The sequence below is a fragment of the Scyliorhinus torazame genome, chromosome 21 (assembly GCF_047496885.1).
Source record: "Scyliorhinus torazame isolate Kashiwa2021f chromosome 21, sScyTor2.1, whole genome shotgun sequence".
In the NCBI taxonomy this organism is placed as follows: Eukaryota; Metazoa; Chordata; class Chondrichthyes; order Carcharhiniformes; family Scyliorhinidae; genus Scyliorhinus; species Scyliorhinus torazame.
In genome coordinates, this window is record NC_092727.1 from 114269911 (window position 1) to 114291069 (window position 21159).

Sequence of the window (21159 nt, forward strand, 5' to 3'; positions counted from 1 at the left end):
GGGGGGGGGGGGGGGGGGGGTTAGTCATTTGATTGACAACAAAACTCCCATCAATTTGCTCTCTGGCACTGGCTCTCAGAGGCCAAGACGTCATCGCTGCCAGGAACTCAGATGATTTCGCAGCGGCGGCTGTTCCAGGGAGCGCCCGGCGCCCCCGCCGCGCGATCCGCGCGCCGCCAGGCCGCCCAACGGCCGCGGCGCGTGCGTCCGGCGGGAGGGAGCGCGCCCAGCGCAGCGGCCGCGAGGCGGAGGCGGGGTCGTCTGATGACGATTGGCGGAGGGCTCCCCCTCCGATTGGAGGGGGCCAGCTGTCAATCAAGCGGCCGGCTGGGTTGTCAGGCCGAGGCGGTGTGTTTGTGTGTGAGGGGAGGGGAATTTTTTTTTTTAAATAACGAACTGCGTCAACTAAGAGGGGGGAAAAAAAAATCGTCGAAACCTGCGGCTCGTCAGGAAAGTGTCCTGGACACGGCGAGGATCGAAGCCGGGATAAAGTATCACCCAGTCTGAAGCGTCGATGGGATTAAGCATGTGTCTGCCGTAGAGCGACCTGTCAGAAAGTTGGGGGTGACAGGCTGGAAAGTTTCACTGCTGCAAGGTATGTGTTATATTCCTATTCGCAGTAGGCCTGATAGCTCCTTCCACAGCCTCATGCAAAACCCCAGGCTGGGAGCTTTGGAGCAGATTTCAGGATGTGATTTTGCAATATAATACATTTTTTTCTTAAAACTCCAGTTGCAATAGAAACTAGAGCCACTGGGTTAATTGGTGGGGAGCCTCTGCCTCTTCCATGACTTCTTGAGTCTTTCTGGCCCACAGTCTGTGCGGAGTCTGCACATTCTCCCCGTGTCTGCGTGGGTTTCCTCCGGGGGCTCCGGTTTCCTCCCCCCAAGTCCCGAAAGACGTGTTTGTTAGGTGAATTTGACATTCTGAATTCTCCCTCCGTGTACCCGAACAGGCTCCGGAGTGTGGCGACTGGGGGCTTTTCACAGTAACTTCATTGCAACGTGAGCCTACTTGTGACAATAAAGATTGTCATCATTATCAGTGGTGACACAGAAATGTGGCAACCACTAATTTCCAAACAGATCCTGTATTGAATGCGGAACCTTCCAACTCGTTGGAGCTCACGGGAGGAGCAGCAGCCTCTTTCCCCGCTCCCCCAGCCCCCCCCCCCGTCCCTCTGTAAATGCCCTTCCAACACTTTATTGGCTCTTTCTTATGAAAAAAATGCATTTAATTGCAGGTGGTGACATTTATTAACTGCAGTGTTGTCCTTCAGCCACCGCCAGCCGGAAACGTGGTGGCCGTGTTTTAAAGAGAAGAACTAGTTTTTGGGGCACGTGGCAAATGTATTTATCAGGTTCTGTCGAAGTATTAGTGCTCAAATATCGTTTTGTCCAGGAAAGGGTGTTTACTATGTCGTGACTGCGTACAAGTGTAAACAAAACCTGTGTATGCATGTACTGCTCGTCCAACAAAGCAGCATTCAGTGACATGTTCTGTCATGTTTTAAATCAAAACTGGTCCTGTCAGTAGCCCATTCTTAATTATGTGATTGAGATTGTTTGTTGAATGAAATTTTGATAACTTTTATGCATTTTGGATTTGCTTCATAAATTTGCATCAAACTGGATGATAACTGGATTTGAACACAAGGAATGTGATTGTTACTGTAAGGTTTTATGTGTATGAAATAAGATAGAGTACACCTGAAGAGGTACTTTACAACAACAATTGTTAACTACAAGACAAATGGTTCCCAATGTAGAGGGTTGAAAGGACTATGAATGATGCTGTCATCCTGTTTAATATTTGATCTTCAACCTTTTCACTTTGCTTTAATCTTTTATATGTTGCTCATTGATTATATGTGTATTCAGAACAACACTGAAATTATTGGGTTACTTTTGTATCTTGGTGGCGTGCTCAGGATATGTCCAGCAGCTATTTTGACTTTTGGTATTGAAATATCAGTTCAGTATTTCAGTGTAGAACCAACTTTGTCACTTGTGGTTGTAATATATGATTGGAGTTGTGTCAAAATCACAAATCTGAAATGATGCTGCCTGGATTCATGTTTCAGTACCCAACAAATCCACGATTGTTCACAGATGATCGAAAAGCTTCAGTTTCTACTTAATAATAATCTTTATTGTCACAAGTAGGCTTACGTTAACACTGTAATGAAGTTGTGTCTTTTGTGTCATGGGGCGGGATTCTCCGACCCCCCCCCCCCCCACCGGGTTGAAGAATCGCTGGGGGCGGCGTGAATCCCGTCCCCGCCGCCGCAGAATTCTCCGGCACCGAAAATTTGGCGGGGGCGGGAATCGCGCCGCCCCTGTTCGGCGGGCCCTCCCTGGAGATTCTCCAGCCCGCAATGGGTCGAAGTCCCGCTGCTGTCATGCCAGTCCCCCCGGCGTGAATCAAACTACCTACCTTACTGGCGGGACTAGCGGCGCGGGGTGATCTGGCCCCGGGGGGCGCCCCCACGGTGGCCTGGCCCGCCGATCGGGGCCCACCAATCCGCGGGCGGGCCTGTACCGTGGGGGCACTCTTTTCCTTCCGCCTCGGCCACCGCCTCCGCGATGGTCGATGCGGAATTGACCCCCCCCCCCGCGCATGCACGGGGATGACGTCAGCAGCTGCTGACGCTCCCGCGCATGCGTGGACTTCCGCCGCCCGGCGCAGTCCCTTCGGCCCCGGCTGGCGTGGCGCCCAAGGCCTTTCCCGCCAGCCGGCGGGGTGCCAACCTCTCTGGCGCGGGCCTAGCCCCTCAAGGTGAGGGCTTGACCCCTAAAGGTGCAGAGAAATCCGCACCTTTGGGGTGGCCCAACGCCGGAGTGGTTCCCGCCACTCCAACCTGCCGGGACCCCACGCTCCGCTGGGTAGGGGAGAATCCCAGCCATGGAGAGTGCCCCACAACTCTGGAGTATCATGAGTTGCTGACATGTAAATTTTATGATGTACTTGACATCAGGATTTTTAATTCCTTGAATGCTCGATGAAATTTAGAGAGAATGTTAGATAAAATGATAAAATGTTGGCAATGTGCTAACTTTAGTTTGGGCTGTGGTAGGTCAGAAGAAACAATATGTTGAATATAGCATTATTGCTGATCCTGACTGCAGCATAGTTGATGAAACTCAGCATTTGCTTAGGGAAACACTTTTTCTCACCTGTTAACTCAGATGATTTTTCTACTGCTGTATTAAAACTTTTTTCTATTTCCTCTGCAGCTGAAAAGCTATTGATCTGATAAATTTGTGACTCAAACAATTATCCTATTTCTTGATCTGAGCCATTTGGCTTTTTTCTCTTTCTATGTTCACACTACCTTTTTCTCATAGTTATTTCTTCTGTCTTTCAGCATTGAAGTGTAGTAAAGAGGCCAAAGCTTGAAAAATCCGTGAAAAGAAACGTTTCACACAAATCAGCTGAGGAGATCAGGTAATATAATTTCTTCTATCAGTGAATGATTCCTCTCCCACCCACGATGTTTCTCTCAATCCCTAACACTTAATATGAATGGTCCCAAACAAAGTACTGTCTCTTTAAATGCAGAGGTGATATGTATTGTGACGTGTCTCCATTAGAATTATTACTAACAACAGTATCAGCTAAGTTGTATTTTTTCAGGAAGCCATTTTGGAAAATACCATATTTCTTTGTAAAAGGAGGAAGTGCCATTTAAAACTCTGTGACCTTAAAGCAACGTCTGTGGGTAATGCTCGCAGAATGCAACTTCAGTTTTCCCACATTTAAAGCTGAATCTTAACTAAAGTAATGTTGAAACTAGAACTAGCAGGTATACTGTTTTGGTTTGATTTACAAGAATGAGGAAGGATACTCCGTTTTAACAGTCACTTATTGATAGTGGCTTGGAAGGCTAAAATTGTCACAGGACACCTTGTGAATAGGAACATTAATGCATTTTCAGTTCTTGAGAAGTGGGGAAAATACTGGCATTTTTATATACATCAGAAGTTTCTTCCTTTGTTCATAACATTAGCTATAGTGAGATTTATCTTCAGAAAGTGATTTTAAAAACTGCAACTATTTTTTAAATATCAAAAATACCGAATATGTACAGTCTTGGTATATTTTTCTCTATAGTATAATATCAGAATTGCACTGTTATAATGTCTGTAACACCCCTAGCCCCTGACATTCCAGTTGTGTTTGGGATATCACTGTACAGTCTTGGTAGATTTTCCTCTATAGTATAATATCAGAATTGCACTGTTATATCAGAATTGCACTGTTATAATGTCTGTAACATCCCTAGCCCCTGACATTCCAGTTGTGTTTGGGATATCTCTGTTTTCCAAGTGACTTTACTTTAGACAGTTAGTCGAGTAGCATGTTATGTCACAGTACTGCCTCAGTTCAGTTGCTGCCATGACATGTTGCTACTATGACAGTATAGGGGCTGGTTTAGCACACTGGGCTAAACAGCTAGCTTGTAATGCAGAACAAGGCAACAGCGCGGGTTCAATTCCCGTAACAGCCTCCCCGAACAGGCGCCGGAATGTGGCGACTAGGGGCTATTCACAGTAACTTCGTTGAAGCCTACTTGTGCCAATAAGCGATTATTATTATTGTTATTACTTGAAGAGTTGATGGTAATTGTTTCTGTTGTTATTGTTGTGCACCACTTCCTCTCTTCTTCCTAATTACCGATCATTCTCATGAAAATCAACAATGGTTGCATGACCATCATTAAACTTTTTAAAAAAAATTTAGTGTATCCAATTCATTTTTTCCAATTAAGGGGCAACACAGACAGTGACCCAGAGCCAGGTTCGAACCTGGGACCTCGGTGCCATGAGGCAACTGTGCTAACCACTTGCACCACTCTGCTGCCCATCATTAAACTTTTAATTTCAGATTAAATTCAAATTTCACCATCTCCCATAATGAGATTCAAACCCAGGTCCCTGCAGCATTACCCCAAGTCTTGGATTACTAATCCAGTGACCATACCACTACACCACCACTTACCCCACAGAAAATGTTGTGTAAAGAGCAACTAGCCAAGATTGCTTCAATACTACTAGGCAGATGGAGAAAGACAGAATATTAGCGCTTTAAAGTTTTTGATTTGAAATTGAAGTACTGCAAAGCCCCATTGGTTATCATGACTGAATATTTTGTTTTGCTGCATAGTCTATTAATTTTGCAATGCTTGATATACATGAATCTAAAATTCCTAACTTGTACTGTAAACCTGTTAAATTTGCTGCTTTATTCAGGATTTTTGCTCGTGGTTACTAGTTGAATAAATTTGTATAATTCTTGGGGCTTCCCCAAGGCGGGTTCTGAGGAGTTTGGGGGGGTTGGAGGGGACGTACAATTGAATGGATGGGTTTCTTCTCCCCCCGCCCAAACCCAGATGCAATTTCACATTAGAAATAGCAGGGCCTCAGGCGGAAACCCGCCATTCACATTTTATAGCCCCTAACCGGCTACTTATTGACCACTTGAAAGCCTCATCCCACCCTGCCTTAATCTTTAGGTTATCAGGTGTGTGGGATGGGAAAGTGACATTTGCACCTTTTCCCATCTCGGGCGTGATGGGGACAGAAACACCTCACTCTGAAGGCCCCCTCAGAATTGGGCGCCCTCCACCCTGGGATGCTGAGGCATCAGGGTCTTCTCCCCTCTGGCCTAATACTCAATCCCGCGATCATGCCAATCTGACTGGCCGACAACTCTCACTGGCCAGTCTTCCTTCCAAGACTGGAACAAAGTCCTGCCCACTGCCAATCAATGCATTAAATGACAGTGCGATTTAGAGAGTTGATAGGTGCTGACTCACAAGGTGGTGAGTGCCAATCACTCAATATCCTTAAAATTCGACATTTGGTTGATTTCATGGTACGTTTATTATTTCCTAAAGTATAGAGTTCGCTTCATCACAAAAGTAGTTCACTAGCTGTAAATGTGCAGGGATGTACTGAGAGTTTAAATGGTAGTAGTAGGGTGACATGGTGGTGGAGTGGTTAGCACTGCTGCCTCACGATTCGAGGACCTGGGTTCGATCCCAGGCCCGGGTCACTGTCCGTGTGGAGTTTGCACATTCTCCCCATGTCTGCGTGGGTCTCACCCCCACAACCCAAAGATGTGCAATGTAAAAAGGGTTATTAGTCATCGAGGATTATCCTGCAGCTTCTTTTAAAAAAAAAAAAAAATCTGCTGGCTCCTGCAAGCACAAACCAGGAGAAAAATCATGGAAGTATTAAAAATAGTGCTTTTTTTAAACATTAATTATAAAAATATTGAACGTAAGAGGAAAAATTGCTAAAGTTTACTTGGTAGGGTGGTTGGAGGCAGATGAAACTGCCAGGAATTTATCCAGGCAGAGTTAACACCATGCGTATAATGCATTTTAAAATTTAAGCAGATAGGCCTTTGGGCCATTTAGGCCCTCCTGACTGCTGCAAAGGTCAGAATTGTTGAAAGGCAATATATTAATCACAGTTGAGTTGTAAGGAAAGTAAACCCAAAAGCAGAGCACTATTTCAAACCAGAAACAAAACTTTGCCGCATTAATGCTTAATGATTAAAAACATTGTGCTATAAAATGTTATCTGTGCTGTGGGATCACAGTAGGTTATATGGGATTTGGATTTTACACACAAAGAAATATCACTTCAATATACCAGTAATGCTACAAAAGCTTTTAAGCCACATTGTATATCATGCTTGAATATTTCATTTGTCTTCTTCATTTTTTAATATTTAAAAAATCAGAAGTAAAATTAATTTTGAAATTGTTTCCACCTTCGCTATAGTCACTTGGTTGCAAGAGGGAAATTGAAATGAAATAAAATTTCGACAACTGTTACAATCCCAGTTGATGTTGTAACCGGACGGTAGAATTCCGGATTGCAACCCTGGCACAAAAGACTGTAACTTGTACTTCAAAACATGGAGGAACAGAGCCACACCACTAATTATTATTATTAAACATGAAAAGTTGAATTATTATACACTATGCCATTACTCCCCCCTTAGCTTAATAATTACCCACAGATTTTAGAATGAACACTGATTACCCAATACATCTTAATCTACAATGGTCTCATTAACAAAATGTCCTTTTTAACCACACAAGATGACTGTGGGCCAATACACTCTCCACTCTGAATTCCAAGTGAATGTGGATGACTCCTCCCTCAGATTGTCATCTCGGAGTTTACAAACTTCACTCCCAAAACAACGCATTCAAATCTTCTCTCAACATGCTTTCCCTTGGCGGTTTGCATTCTGAAATTCAGACCACGTTTTACAAATGACTCTTTTAAACAGAGCTTCTGCTCCACTTGTAACAGTGAATACAATCCAGGATTTATACCACCCCCTTTAGGATTTTTTTTTGTATTAAAAGCTTTTACACGTACTCCATGGTCCAGCCACCGATTTCCACAAGTATTTCACATAATGCTACCAAAACTGTCGTAATTTCTCACAAACATTAGCACTACTGCAGATATCTTTCTGGCCTCTCACAAACCAATACCTATTCAACTCTGTGACTTTGTTGAACAGTAATTTGTTCTGGTTCCCAGGTTCCTCAGTTCTGTTAACTTCAGACTTTTTGGAAACGTCTCTTCACTTCTCTAGTTTTCTTAACTAGCTGCTCTTCAGATCTCTGCACTTGTTTTCTTAACCATTGAAAATGAATTGAAATGAAAATCGCTTATTGTCACAAGTAGGCTTCAAATGAAGTTACTGTGAAAAGCCCCTAGTCGCCACATTCCGGCACCTGTTCGGGGAGGCTGGCACGGGAATTGAACCGTGCTGCTAGCCTGCCTTGGTCTGCTTTCAAAGCCAGCTCTTTAGCCCTGTGCTAAACCATTACTCCATAGTGTGGCTTTTTGTTTAGCAAGGCTGAGAGAAATGTTCCCTCTCTAGCCTTTTAAACCAACTGCTGTGATGGCTGCCTTCTTTCACATTACCTATCTTCAGCTGCCCACAAATTTAGCTAAAACTAAAACTTTAAAACTTCTTTACCTCACAAGACCCCAGTTGCTAAGAAACACCCACGTTTATTCTTCACGCTGTAGCCATCTCTAAGCATAATAGAAACACAGATGGAACTTAACCTATCCCCCACACATACAAACACCGTTGTCCAACATGATTCTAAGCATAGGTTTGACCCTTCCAGGCATAGAAACATAGTGACCTAACTTTCGCAGACTGGCATTGTCCGCTGAATTGCCACTCTGAATGGACTTACCGTCGTTCTAATTCCAAAGCCCCTGTCTCACTCAGGCCGAGTGAGAGAGCAGCAACGAAGCATTCTCCCTGCTGCATTGGCGATGAGTAACTGGGGCTCAGGGAACAAAGGAACACTTCCTTTTTATGGCACTAACCTGAAGGTGGGGCTGGTTGGGATGGGTCGGGTCGGTGGAGGGGTGGTCGGACCAGAGTTGGGGAGGGAGTCTGGTCGGATAAGTGGAGAGAAAGGGGTGAGTCAGGGGTGGAGGGTGGTGTGTGTGGGGGTTCTGCTGGAGGGTCATATGTGTGGGAGGGTGTCCTGTGTGATGCAGGGTCGTGGTTTAAAATAGCTAATCTGGAGTTAGAATTTTTTTTTTCTTCTAATGCTTTCAGAGTAATTATCAGAATACAACTGGCAGATGGTTCCCAGCACAGGGGAAATTAACCTTTATGGACAATTGCCAGGTAAATCCTTGTGTGGGAACTTCCTAGAAGGATTGCCCAGCGCATCATTGGGATACCCTAAATGTGACGTATTTATTGCCATACATTTCAAAGCACATAGGCACAGGATGAAAGACAAGAACGTCATCAACAACAACAGACATACAGAAAAATCACACGTTATAGGGGTGCGTTGGAATGGCCACGCTGTGCCTGGAAAACTCCGCGGCGCAATGTGGCCGATAGAAGTCGGGAGACGACGCTCCCTGGATCTACCTGGTTCGCAATGCCTCTGAAGATCTAACGCGATCTCGAAGACATTGTGGGTGGGATCACTTTTTGGTAAATCTGCATATTAGAGCGAGGCAGTTACCTCACTCTACCATGCAGTTTCCCGAGGGATTGGGATCCATTATCCTCTTTGCCTCGGAGACCTTAGGCGATCGCCATTCAGTTCTGGGTTCCACAAACTGGGAGCAGATGGAATGGCACTCATGGGGGTCTACCAGGGGATCGGAGGCCCCAGCTGCATGCCCTTTGGGCAGGGTGGTACCCTGGCACTGGAGCCACCCTGGCAGTTCCAGCCTGGCACTTGAACAGTGCCAACTGGGTGCTAGGGGACCTCATAGTGAGTTGGGGCTGGGGGTGGGGGGGGTGGGAGGGGGGAAGGAGGAGTGTCCCAATCTCTAGCTACACAGGTGTTCTGGCGAGTGGAGCTCCTCAGTACAATCTGCACTTGCGACGTCTGCAGCACATCCCCGCTGAGGCCCCCATCTAACCCCAGTGACATTTGTAGCGCCGGGAAACACTCGGCGAAATAAGCTCGCTCTGGGACTTTGTTCCCATTTGGTTAAATCGTGTCCAATGTTTCTAGCAAGTTTATTTTCAGTATTCACCACAAAATCAGGCAAAGCATTCTAAGTATCAACAGTTCTGTGTGAAATTTGTTTTTACGAAAGCAAGACATGTACCAAATTTCTGTAATTTACACTAAAAACCAAACAAAATGCAATAATTGCGAGTAAGGAACTTTTCAAGCTTAGAGGGAGTAAGGCCATTTATCAGTTCATAAACTTCAACTAAATCAAAAATCAATCTTCTATTCTCAAAAGATTGTAATCCAAGAATTCTTAAACGTTCCATATAAGATGCCTTCCACTTTCCTGGTAACACATAGTTACACTCTATAAGCTGTATATCTCTCTGAAAGTGTTCATTCAAACTCTCAATGCATACTCGGATGTGGGCGTACAGCTACTCATAGAGTTTAAGATAAATACTAACATTCTGACTCAAAAAGGATGTATTCAGCGCTCATAAAACATTTTCTACAGCTGAACCACATGATACGTGAACTTCAAATTACTTGGAACAGACACACACAAATCCTATGGGCCATTAAACTTGAAATTATACCTTATTTCTAATGTTTATCAGTGCAAATAAAAATCCCTTGAAACTACCTTTGTTTTCCAAACTTAAAAGAAAACAAACACATATCAGTCATTCAGTTTTTGTATTCTATTTGTGATTCTTAATGTGTAAAGTTTGAATCTTGTTTAAAAAATCAATTAACAACTATGGGAGCAAAATTATTTTTTTATCTGAGGAATGCATGAATGATACCAATTTTTGAATCCTAAGAGAGTGGATTTGGCAGGCTGGGGGTAAGATTAGTTTTGGATACCAAAATCAGCTAGTCGGACTTAACCATTAAATAACACATTAAATAATCAAAGATTTTAATGTATTACTTATCTGTCACATGTAAAGTCACCATTGCCCCAGATGACCATAGGCTGCTTTCCCCTTTGAGGGGGAAAGCTAACTGGTGGTGGTCTAACCTGAGGATCACCACACCTCAGGTGAGGGGCAAGGTTCAGCAGGCAGGCCTTCATGTGCGGGTAACCCCTTTCCCCAGTTGGACGAATGAGCGTGTTTGGAATGCATGGCTAATTGGTGCTCTAACTTCCTTCGTGGATCTTTTTCCTTTACTCAGCTGCTAATTTCAGCCTCTCCAACAATACTCAGTCCTACTTTTGTCAATAAAAAGCAGCTCCTACTTTTGTCAATGAAAAGCAGCTCCTCCATTTCTGTTGGTCCAGAAGCTACTGCAACATCATTTTAGTCCTTAATGTTGATCACCGCTTCTGCTGCAATTCCCCCCTTCCTCCCACACAGTCACGCACAGACCTGCTACAGACTTGAGGGAGTTCCCTTGACACATGCTACAAATCTTATTGCTGCAGCGATGAGCATTAAACGCAATCTTGCTGTCAGCATCCGTGCGGACAAGTCCACAGAGATTAACAATGTGTTGGTTGCTGCGAGATTGCTGATGGTGAGCATATATTAGCTGAGATGAATAGCTGCATGTTATCCAAATGTTGCTTCAGTATCCATAAAACCATGTATTACCATTGTGGTTTAAGGCTTAATCTGGATTGTCTTCCGAGATTTGTGTCACAAATTCCCATTACTCGATTATAATTTGTGATGACAACAGAATTGTAATGAAGTATCATGATGGATGAAATTTTGTATTTAACCCAGGAAAGACACTGATAGATTTCTGTCCTTCCAAAGATGGATTATAAAGAGGATTGTTAGATATTACACAGGAGAAAGTTCAGATCTTGTGGTGATGAATTTGAAATATCTCCCAAAGATGTGAGCACAATCAAGTGTCTTTGATTGAATGTTGATTTTGATTTTATTACGTAGGCTATGCATGTCATTATGATTAAACTTAGCGATGACACATTTACATATATTTGTCTGAATGTAATACATGTTATGGCACCTGGAATGAGTTATAATGCTGGAAGGAGTTACACTTCGCTGGATGGTGTCAAATTTCTTAAAGTTTTCTCGAAGCTGCACTCACCCAGGCAAATAGGGAGTATTCCATCACGCACCTCCAGTCAGTAGTGTGATGGAACACTCTCCACTTGCCTGGGATGCAGCCCCAACAAAACTTGAGAAGCTCACCCCCACCAAGCCCTCTTGATTGGCACCCCATCTTACCACTTTCAACATTCACTCAATCTGCCACCGACATACAGTGTGTAACATGTACATGATGCACTGCAGCAACTCGCCAAAGCTCCTTCAACAGCACCTTCTAAACTTCCACCCACTATCTCTTCAAAGGACCAGGGCAACCGATGCATGGGAACATTACCATCTGCATGTTTATCTCCAAGCCACACATGATCCTGACTTGAAAATATATTGTCATTCCTTCACTGTGACTGGGTCAAAATCCTGGAACATTCAGGCAGCACTGGAGGTGTACCTACACCACATGAACTGCAGCGGTTCCAACAGGCAGTTCCCCATCACCTTCTTGAGTGTAATTTGGGATGAGCAATAAATGCTGGCCTAGTGATCAATGCCCATATCCTATGGGTGAAGTTTTTAAAAAGTAGTTCAGATAAATAAATGGGAGCGCTTCAAACTTAAAAACAACACTGAATTTATGCAGGATATCTACATTATATGTCATATTTTAATGTTTCCACTTCTTTAATGTTCCCCCTTCTTTACACAAAGAAAGAAAATTGTGATGATAAGGTCTATTACAGGAACATATCTGCATGTTAAGAAATAGCCTCTGTATTTCACCATTTTCCCCTGTTGTATATGGAAAATCATAAATTAACCACAGACATAATTTGCATTTGACACTACATCTATTTTTGCAGATGTGACCTTGCCTTTATATCCAACCCTTAGGAAATTTGCCATTGAATCCAGCTACAGTCTAGCAGTTAATGTTGGCTTTGCCAACGATACCCACACCCGTTGAAATATTTTTTTAAAAATCAGGCTGTATTTTGTTTGGGATGGTCTGGGTGGTGTTCCTCAATCAATATGCTCAAGTCATTTGTGAACATTAGCTGGTATTCCTAATTAAACCACTCCTTATAACCCATTTGTTTCAAGCATTCTATATAAAAAGTGAATATTCTAGCATTTACATCTAAATCTTGTTGGAAATGGTCACTGCATGGCTGAGTGTTACTTGCCATTTGTCAGCCCATGCCTGGATATTGTTGGGGAAACAGGTGGTTTTAAGGGATTTTTATTTGTATTGATAAATATTAGAAATAAGGTAATGTTTTAAGTTGGTTTAATTTACTGTTCCTGTGCTTGGAAGGGTAAAACCTATAGTTGGATTCATGCTGGACAAAGGGGGTGTTGGTTAAGTTCCAACTGTGTTTCTATTGTGCTTAGAGAGGGTGTGAAGAATAAATAAAAGGTATAAGCATGTGGATGTTGCTTAGCAACTGGGGCCTTGTAAGAAAGAGAAGCATTTAAGTTTTAGTTTAACAATTGGAGGTAGATAGTGAGAGAGAAGGCAGCTTTCGCAGCTCTGCTAGAAGCAGTTAATTTTAGAAGGATAAAGAGGAAATTGCTATAAGAAAACCGGCTCACGGATGCTCAGTTTGGGTTCCGCTGGGGTCATTCAGCTCCTGACCTCATTCCAGCCTTGGTTCAAACATGGACAAAAGCGTTGAATGCCAGAGGTGAGGTAAGAATGACTGCCCTTGACATCAAGGCAGCATTTGACTGAGTATGGCATCAAGGAGCCCTAGCTAAACTGGAGTCAATAGGAATCAGGGACAAACCTCTCGTCTGGTTGGAGTCATACCTGGCACAAAGGAAGATGGTTGTGGTAGTTGGAGGCCAATCATCCAGGACATCACTGCAGGAGTTCCTCAGGGGAGTGTCCGAGGCCCAACCATCTTCAGCTGCTTCATCAATGACCTGCCTTCCATCATAAGGTCAGAAGCTGGGATGTTTGCGGATGACTGCACAATGATCAGCACCATTCGTGACTTCTCAGATAATAAAGCAATCCATGTCCAAATGCAGCAAGACCTGGACAATATCCAGGCTTGGGCTGACAAGTGGCAGGTTACATTTGCGCCACACAAGTGTCAGACAATGATTATCTCCTACAAGAGAATATCTAACCACCACCCCTTGATATTCAATGGCATTACCATCGAATATCCTGGGGGTTGCCATTAATCAGAAACTGAACTGGACTAGCCACATTAATACTGTGGCTACTAGGGCATGTCAAACGCTAGGAATCCTACCGCAGGTAACTGACCTCCTGACCCCCCCACCCCCCCCAAAAAAAGCCTGTCAACCATCTACAAGACACAAATCAGGAACGTAATGGAATACTCTCCACTTGCCTGGATGAGTGCAGCTTCAGCAACACTCAAGAAGCTCAACACCATCCAGGACAAAGCAGCCCAGTTGATTGCTCCTCCTTCCACAAACATTCAAACCCTCCACTACCGATGAACTGTGGCAGCCTAGTGTACCATCTACAAGATGTACTGCAATAACTCACCATGGTTCCTTAGACAGCACCTTCCAAACCCACGACCACCACCATCTAGAAGGACAAGAGCAGCTGATACCTGGGAACCCCACCACTTGGAGGTTCTCCCCCCCCCCCCCCCCCCCAAGTCACTCATCACCCTGATTTGGAAATATATCGCAGTTCCTTCACTTTCGCTGGGACAACATCCTGAAACTCCCTCCATTGACTAGTTTAATTTTTGCACCCTTCACTGTGTGGGGTGGGGGGCAGAGAGTAGTGATGGTTTCAATATTCCTTACATTTGTAATTTGTTCTGTTGGTACAAGAACGGAAATTGTTGCTTAGGACATCTGATGTACAGAGTGGATATGGTTGTAAAAACAAAGAATCATGATAATTGGAAGACGATTCTCAGAAAATTATCTATGACTGATATTTCAGGACTATATTTAGAAATTCACTATTGTAACAGTAAATGGGAACAGTCTGATTGGAATTGATTGCAAGCAAAGAATGTGAGAGTGAGAAACTTGGTTAGTATTGCAGATTTTCTGTAAGATTGTTGGGAATCAAATATTAAATTAGGTTTGTCTGGTAAAATTGATTGATCTGTTCCTTTGAAAGGAAAATACGTTATGCTACCAAAAGTCACTTGTGTGAAAGAATATATGGTTGCACAGAACACTGGTTTCACATTATGTCATGGTGGAAACTAAAGTTACTTTTAAATGTGTGAATAAAGAAAAATAAAATCAACCACTTATTCTGATATAGTAAAACATATTTGCATTTCTTGTAATTAGATTGATTCTAAAATTAGAGATAAAATAAATCATTTGTTATGTCCAGAGTTTTGTGTTGTAATATTTCAATTGAGTATAACAATATGTTACCAATCAACTTTGCTTTGACTTTGCCTCGTATCACAGTAAATTTCACTGGAGAATTTGCGTTTGCTCCCTCTACAATGCATCATAATTGAGTTAATTTATCGTTCTGTTTTAGTAAAATGAGTGAGGTCGTTTGTGAGGGCAAATTACCATATGTATCCCATGCATCACATATCCTCCTTAACTGTCAGACTCTGGTTTAATTCAAATTGACAAATATATAATCCTTAGTGGCCTTATTAAAGGTGGCAACCATTATGTTTATAAAGGAAAAATACATAAATTGGCTAAATCAAATTTGTTGTGCAGGCACTTGTTCCAGGAAGCACAACAGATTGGTTTCACTATGAGCAACAGTAATGGAATAACTTGAGAATCTATCATTATGGTTCGTTTGATGGAACTACAGTTGTGTCCAAGTACATGGGCATATACTTTTTTCTTACTTGCACTTCTTTAGTTTCTTCAAACAAATCATAAAAAAACCTAAATCTGTGTAGGTCAGAATGGATTTGAATTTCTATTTCTCGCAGACAGGAAATCAACAAGAAAGTGAAACTAAGCACATACTTAGCCTAAACAGTGTTAAACACGTAGATTCCATTTCAATTGCATCGCAAATGTTTCTAAGAATTAATCTGAGCAGACGTTTCAACTCTCCTTCAATTTAAAGTGGCACTATCCTTCCTGAACAATTCCTCTATTTTAGTACAACTAGTTTAAAGCAGTTTCAGACAGAATAAGTGAAGGGTTTGCGATAACCCGAGGCTTCTCAGGATTAAAGCAACCTGTAACCTCCAGCAAATTTGTCTTTTATCTTTGGGCTTTTTTGTCAATATTTGCCCAAATGTTTGTTAGCTAGAGGGAACATGGAGGCATAGTGGTTAGCACAACTGCCTCAAGGCGCCAGAGACCCGGGTTCAAATCCAGACTTGGGAGACGGTGTGGAATTTGAGCTTTCTCCCCGTGTCTGCGTGGGTTTCCTCCGGGTACTCCGGTTTCCTTCCACAGTCCAAATTTATGCAGGTTAGGTGGATTGGTCATGCTAAATTGCCTCTTCATGTGCAAAAATGTGCAAGGTAGGTGGAGCTATGGGGATGGGGCAGGATCGGGGTGTTTTTTCTTAGGATTGGTACAGACTTGATGGGCTGAATGACCTCCTGCATAGAATTCTATGGTTCAGAGTAGTTTCAACTAATCATTTGTTCTCTTGGTTAAACCTCTGTTCAGTATCTTTACATGCTTTACACTCACCTTACATTATATTTCCTATTTCCATACATCCATTTTTGCCTGATAAACATCTGGGGCGTCATTCTCCGACCCCCCGCCGGGTCGGAGAATCGCCGGGGGCTGCCGTGAATCCCGCCCCTGCCGGTTGCCGAAGTCTCCGGCACCAGAGTTTTGGCGGGGGCAGGAATCGCACTGCGCCGGTTGGCGGGCCCCCCCCCCGCTCGATTCTCCGGCCCGGATGGGCCGAAGTACCGCCGCTAAATTGCCTATCCCGCTGGCGTAAATTAAAGTACCTTTCTTACCAGCGGGACAAGGCGGCGTGGGCGGGCTCCGGGGTCCTTGGGGGGGGGGCGCGGGGCGATCTGGCCCCGGAGGGTGCCCCCATGGTGGCCTGGCCCGCGATCGGGGCCCACCGATCCGCGGGTAGGCCTGTGCCGTGGGGGCACTCTTTCCCTTCCGCCTCCGCCGCGGTCTCCACCATGGCGGAGGCGGAAGAGACTCCCTCCACTGCGCATGCGCGGGAAACTGTCAGCGGCCGCTGACACTCCCGCGCATTCGCCGCCCCAACATGTCATTTCCGCGCCAGCTGACGGGGCAACGAAGGCCGTTTCCGCCAGCTGGCGGGGCGGAAATTCCTCCGGCGTCGGCCTAGCCCCTCAGTGTTGGGGCTCGGCCCCCAAAGATCCGGAGCATTCCGCACGTTTGGGGCGGCGCGATGCCCGTCTGATTGGTGCCGTTTTGGCCGCCAGTCGGCGGACATCGCGCCGTTTGGGGAGAATTTCGCCCCTGATGCTGGATGCTTTTATGACTAATACATCTATGAATACCTTTACATAGACTCTTTACATAGAACATACAGTGCAGAAGGAGGCCATTCGGCCCATCGAGTCTGCACCGACCCACATTAATCCCTCACTTCCACCTTATCCCCGCAACCCAATAACCCCTCCCAACCCTTATGGACACTACGGGTAATTTAGCATGGCCAATCCACCTAACCTGCACGTCTTTGGACTGTGGGAGGAAACCGGAGCACCCGGAGGAAACCCACGCGGACACGGGGAGAACGTGCAAACTCCGCACAGACAGTGACCCAGCGGGGAATCGAACCTGGGACCCTGGCGCTGTGAAGCCACAGTGCTAATCACTTGTGCTACCGTGCTGCCCTCTCTTCTTCTCTTGCAGTTGATTGTAGTTACTCCAATGGAGGGAACATTTTGCCATGTAAAACTGCAAAATAGTGAACCTACATTTAACTTAGTTGCAAATCTCAAACAATGCAAAAATATTTTAAATTTTCAATATGTTTCTTATGTAGATACATACTGCATAAGATGTGTGCTGGCAGAGAATATTAAGACACAGTAAAAGGTAGATTTTTCAGAAATCACAGCATAGATATATGATTTGATATTTAACAGATAATCGCAGTATAACATTGTAACATGTTTTATACTTGAGGTTGAGTTAAGCATAATACTTGTATCTCACACGTGGCTAACCTAGTCTTGCTGTTTAATAGTTGAACTAATTTTGAATCTTTTGTATTGAATAAACATCCAGCTTTAGTTGAAATCTACAGTTGCTAACGCATTCTGATGATAACCTGCATAAGTTTTGCTTTATGTGGCCTGTCACTTGATTCAAACCTGTCAATTTGAATTTTGACTATTATGATTTATGGAACCTTAGTTAATTCAGATTTTGTTTTTTATAAAAGTCTGAATTTGTTGATGTGAAAGTTCTATTACGTAATGCACAATTCCTGAGATAATCTCATCAGAGCAGTCATTTGTGAGATTCCTCGTGTGCAGAAAAATACAAAACCCACTGAACTTATTGCATCTTGAAGTTGCAAAAGCGACTACAATAATTCTTACTCAATATGAATTCTCCCAGGTCAAATGGATGAGTTAATGTGGATATTGTTAAATTATTTATTGGAGCATAACACCACAGAAAGCATTATAACGCTGAATAAGTTTAGCCAACGAGATGAAATTTGCCCCATATTATATTATAGTTAGTCATAATACAAGAGATATTATTGAACTGTTGGTCCTTCAGTGCAGTTGTGTGGAATATCTCTCTTTAACAAACCTTGCATACAAGAAATTATTTCCTGTGTGGTTTCCATTTGGTTTGTTATTTCTCTATGGCTTCAAACAGTAGTATCATGCCAGCTAAAGTAACATACAGAAACTTTCTGATGGTTGCTACACACTTTCATTTAACTTAGTAAGAAGTCTCATCTTGTTTTGTACTGAGCTTAAAAATGGAAAGTTATCTTACAAATGTTGGTAACTACAATGCAAGTATGGCAAGGGGTAAAATAAGCATACTGATATTTATCTGCCTAATGTGTACAACAGGTTGGCCATCCACTTACTTTTAACCATACAATCCAGTTTTTGGACTCTAGCTCCTGATTGATTGATTGATATTTATTGTCACATGTACCGAAGTGCAGTGAAAAGTATTTTTCTGCGGCCAAAGGAACGTACACAGTACATACAAAGTAGACAAAAGAATAATCGACAGAGTACATTGACAGTGGTGTATCAACAACAACAAAGCTCCTTTCAGGTTGCTGCCCTTTGAACCACCACCAATCCTTAATCTCTGATTGGCGGGGACCGTCCCTAGTTGCCCCCGACTGAAGTCTTATACCACAGGCTTTATAGCCTGGCAGCTGGCCAGCCTTCTGTGTGGATGGCTACCAGGTGGAAAAGAGAGTTTTAAAAATTTTGATGAGATCCCTTCGTTAGATTTGGCAGGACCGCCATGTTCTCAAGTTACCTGGCTCCGACCTTGTGCCCCGCTCCCTCCACTTAGGTTTCAGGGTCCAAATGTTCATTTTTCTACATGAAGAGTTAATCCGTGAGGGGAGAAAACTGTCGGAGAATGTAAAACCTTGACTTCCAATGTTTGTACAAATTAACTTAAATAGTTCAAATTCAGAGTTCCTGCCTCCTCCAGAACAGATAGCATGAGCAACAAACAACTTTGCATATAGTTAAACTTCCATATATTGCTGGCAGAAGCATTGATCAGTTTGCTCCGTGATCAGCTGTCCTGTTAAATGAAACTGTTTCACACGTTGCTGATACAAAGAACAAAGAAAATTACAGCACAGTTACAGGCCCTTCGGTCCTCCCAGCCTGCGCCGATCCTGATCCTTTATCTAAACCTGTCACCTATTTTCCAAGGATCTACTTCCCTCTGTTCCCCGCCCGTTCATATATCTGTCTAGATGCATCTTAAATGATGCTATTGTGCCCGCATCTACCACTTCCGCTGGCAAAGCATTCCAGGCACCCACCACCCTCTGCGTAAAAAAACTCTCCATGCACATTTCCCTTAAACTTTCCCCCTCTCACCTTGAAATCGTGACCCCCTTGTAATTGACGCCCCCGCTCAAGGAAAAAGCTTGTTGCTATCCACCCTGTCCATACCTCTCATAATTTTGTAGACCTCAATCAGGTCCCCCCTCAACCTCCGTCTTTCCAACGAAAACAATCCTAATCTACTCAACCTTTCTTCATAGCTAGCACCCTCCATACCAGGCAACATCCTGGTGAACCTCCTCTGCACCCTCTCTAAAGCATCCACGTCCTTCTGGTAATGTGGCGACCAAACTGCACGCAGTATTCCAAATGTGGCCTAACCAAAGTCCTATACATGGGGCGGGATTCTCCGATATCGGCGCGATGTCCGCCGACCGGCGCCCAATGCATGCTTCATTGTGTATCGCAGGACCAAACGTCCAGGCACCCATCCCCGCAGATGCAGACCGCCCGCATGATGCCCCTCGGAGACCACGGGAGACGGAGAGACCCGGACCCTCTAGCATGCGACGCCCGCACGATGCACCTCAGAGACCACGGGAGACGGAGAGACCCGTACCCTCTGGCATGCGACGCCCGCATGATGCCCCTCGGAGACCACGGGAGACGGAGAGACCTGGAGCAACAGGGAGACGGCGCCCCCGTCTCATGCGGGTGCAGCGACGCAGGCGTGTGCCACCCAGCGATGAGAGGGGCAGCCACAGACCCCCGTCACAGCCGAGCCACGAAACCACAACCCAGGACACCCCTACCCAGGACACCCCTACCCAGGAAACTGAAATACAGGACAGTGACACAGATTGGATGGGTGGAGACGAACTGCCACCCCAAAGTGCCTTGGACTCAGAGTCGGACGATGCGCACGACACAACGCCACTGCTGTCACCAACACCCTCCAGCATCGCAGAGACGCCTCGGTTGGGCACGTTAGTGATGAGGCGTCTGGTACACTCACTGGTGCGCACAACACAGCTGTCCCGATACAGCAGGTGGAGGTAGGAGCAGCAGAGGGGCCGGGCGGTCGGACGGCAGCCCGGCGCATGCGAACATCTGCCGCCCAGATGGATCCCGGGTTCCTGGAGTTACCACACCACCCATAGGTCTGATGCAACCACCGAACCTGGGCCGAGCGAAGAGGGTGACGGCCAGCTTGCGGTGGCTGCAGTCGCAGGTGGAGGCGTCCACCCGCGTCCAGGAGCTGGTAGTGGTGCCGGTCATGCATGCCACCCAGGCCGACACCGCACGGGTGGCGTCTGCGGTGGAGGCAATGGGTGCGACGGTGTCAGACATGGGGAGCGGTTTGCGAGGCCTGGGGCCTTCCATGCAGGCGGCGTCTGTGGCCCAGGACATGGCTGCCCTCTCACAGGAGGTCATGAGCCAGCGGCAGATGGCAGAGGCGCTCAACTCCGTGGCCCAGTCTCAGCAGGCCATGGCCCAGTCTCAGCAGGCCATGGCCCAGTCTCAGCAGGCCATGGCCCAGTCTCAGCAGGCCATGGCCCAGTCTCAGCAGGCCATGGCCCAGTCTCAGCAGGCCATGGCCCAGTCTCAGCAGGCCATGGCCCAGTCTCAGCAGGCCATGGCCCAGTCTCAGCAGGCCATGGCCCAGTCTCAGCAGGCCATGGCCCAGTCTCAGCAGGCCATGGCCCAGTCTCAGCAGGCCATGGCCCAGTCT

General features: G+C 45.1%; 1 protein-coding gene across 1 annotated transcript in view; it reads left to right on the top strand.

The window, feature by feature from the left end:
* The first annotated feature begins 322 nt into the window (after positions 1–322).
* Positions 323–21159, top strand: part of stat3 (signal transducer and activator of transcription 3 (acute-phase response factor)) — a 69056-nt gene continuing 48219 nt past the window's right edge. The window contains exons 1-2 of the mRNA XM_072487315.1: positions 323–595; positions 3368–3447. The gene's annotated coding sequence lies outside the window, so the exon portion shown is untranslated. The remainder of the gene's footprint in view (positions 596–3367; positions 3448–21159) is intronic.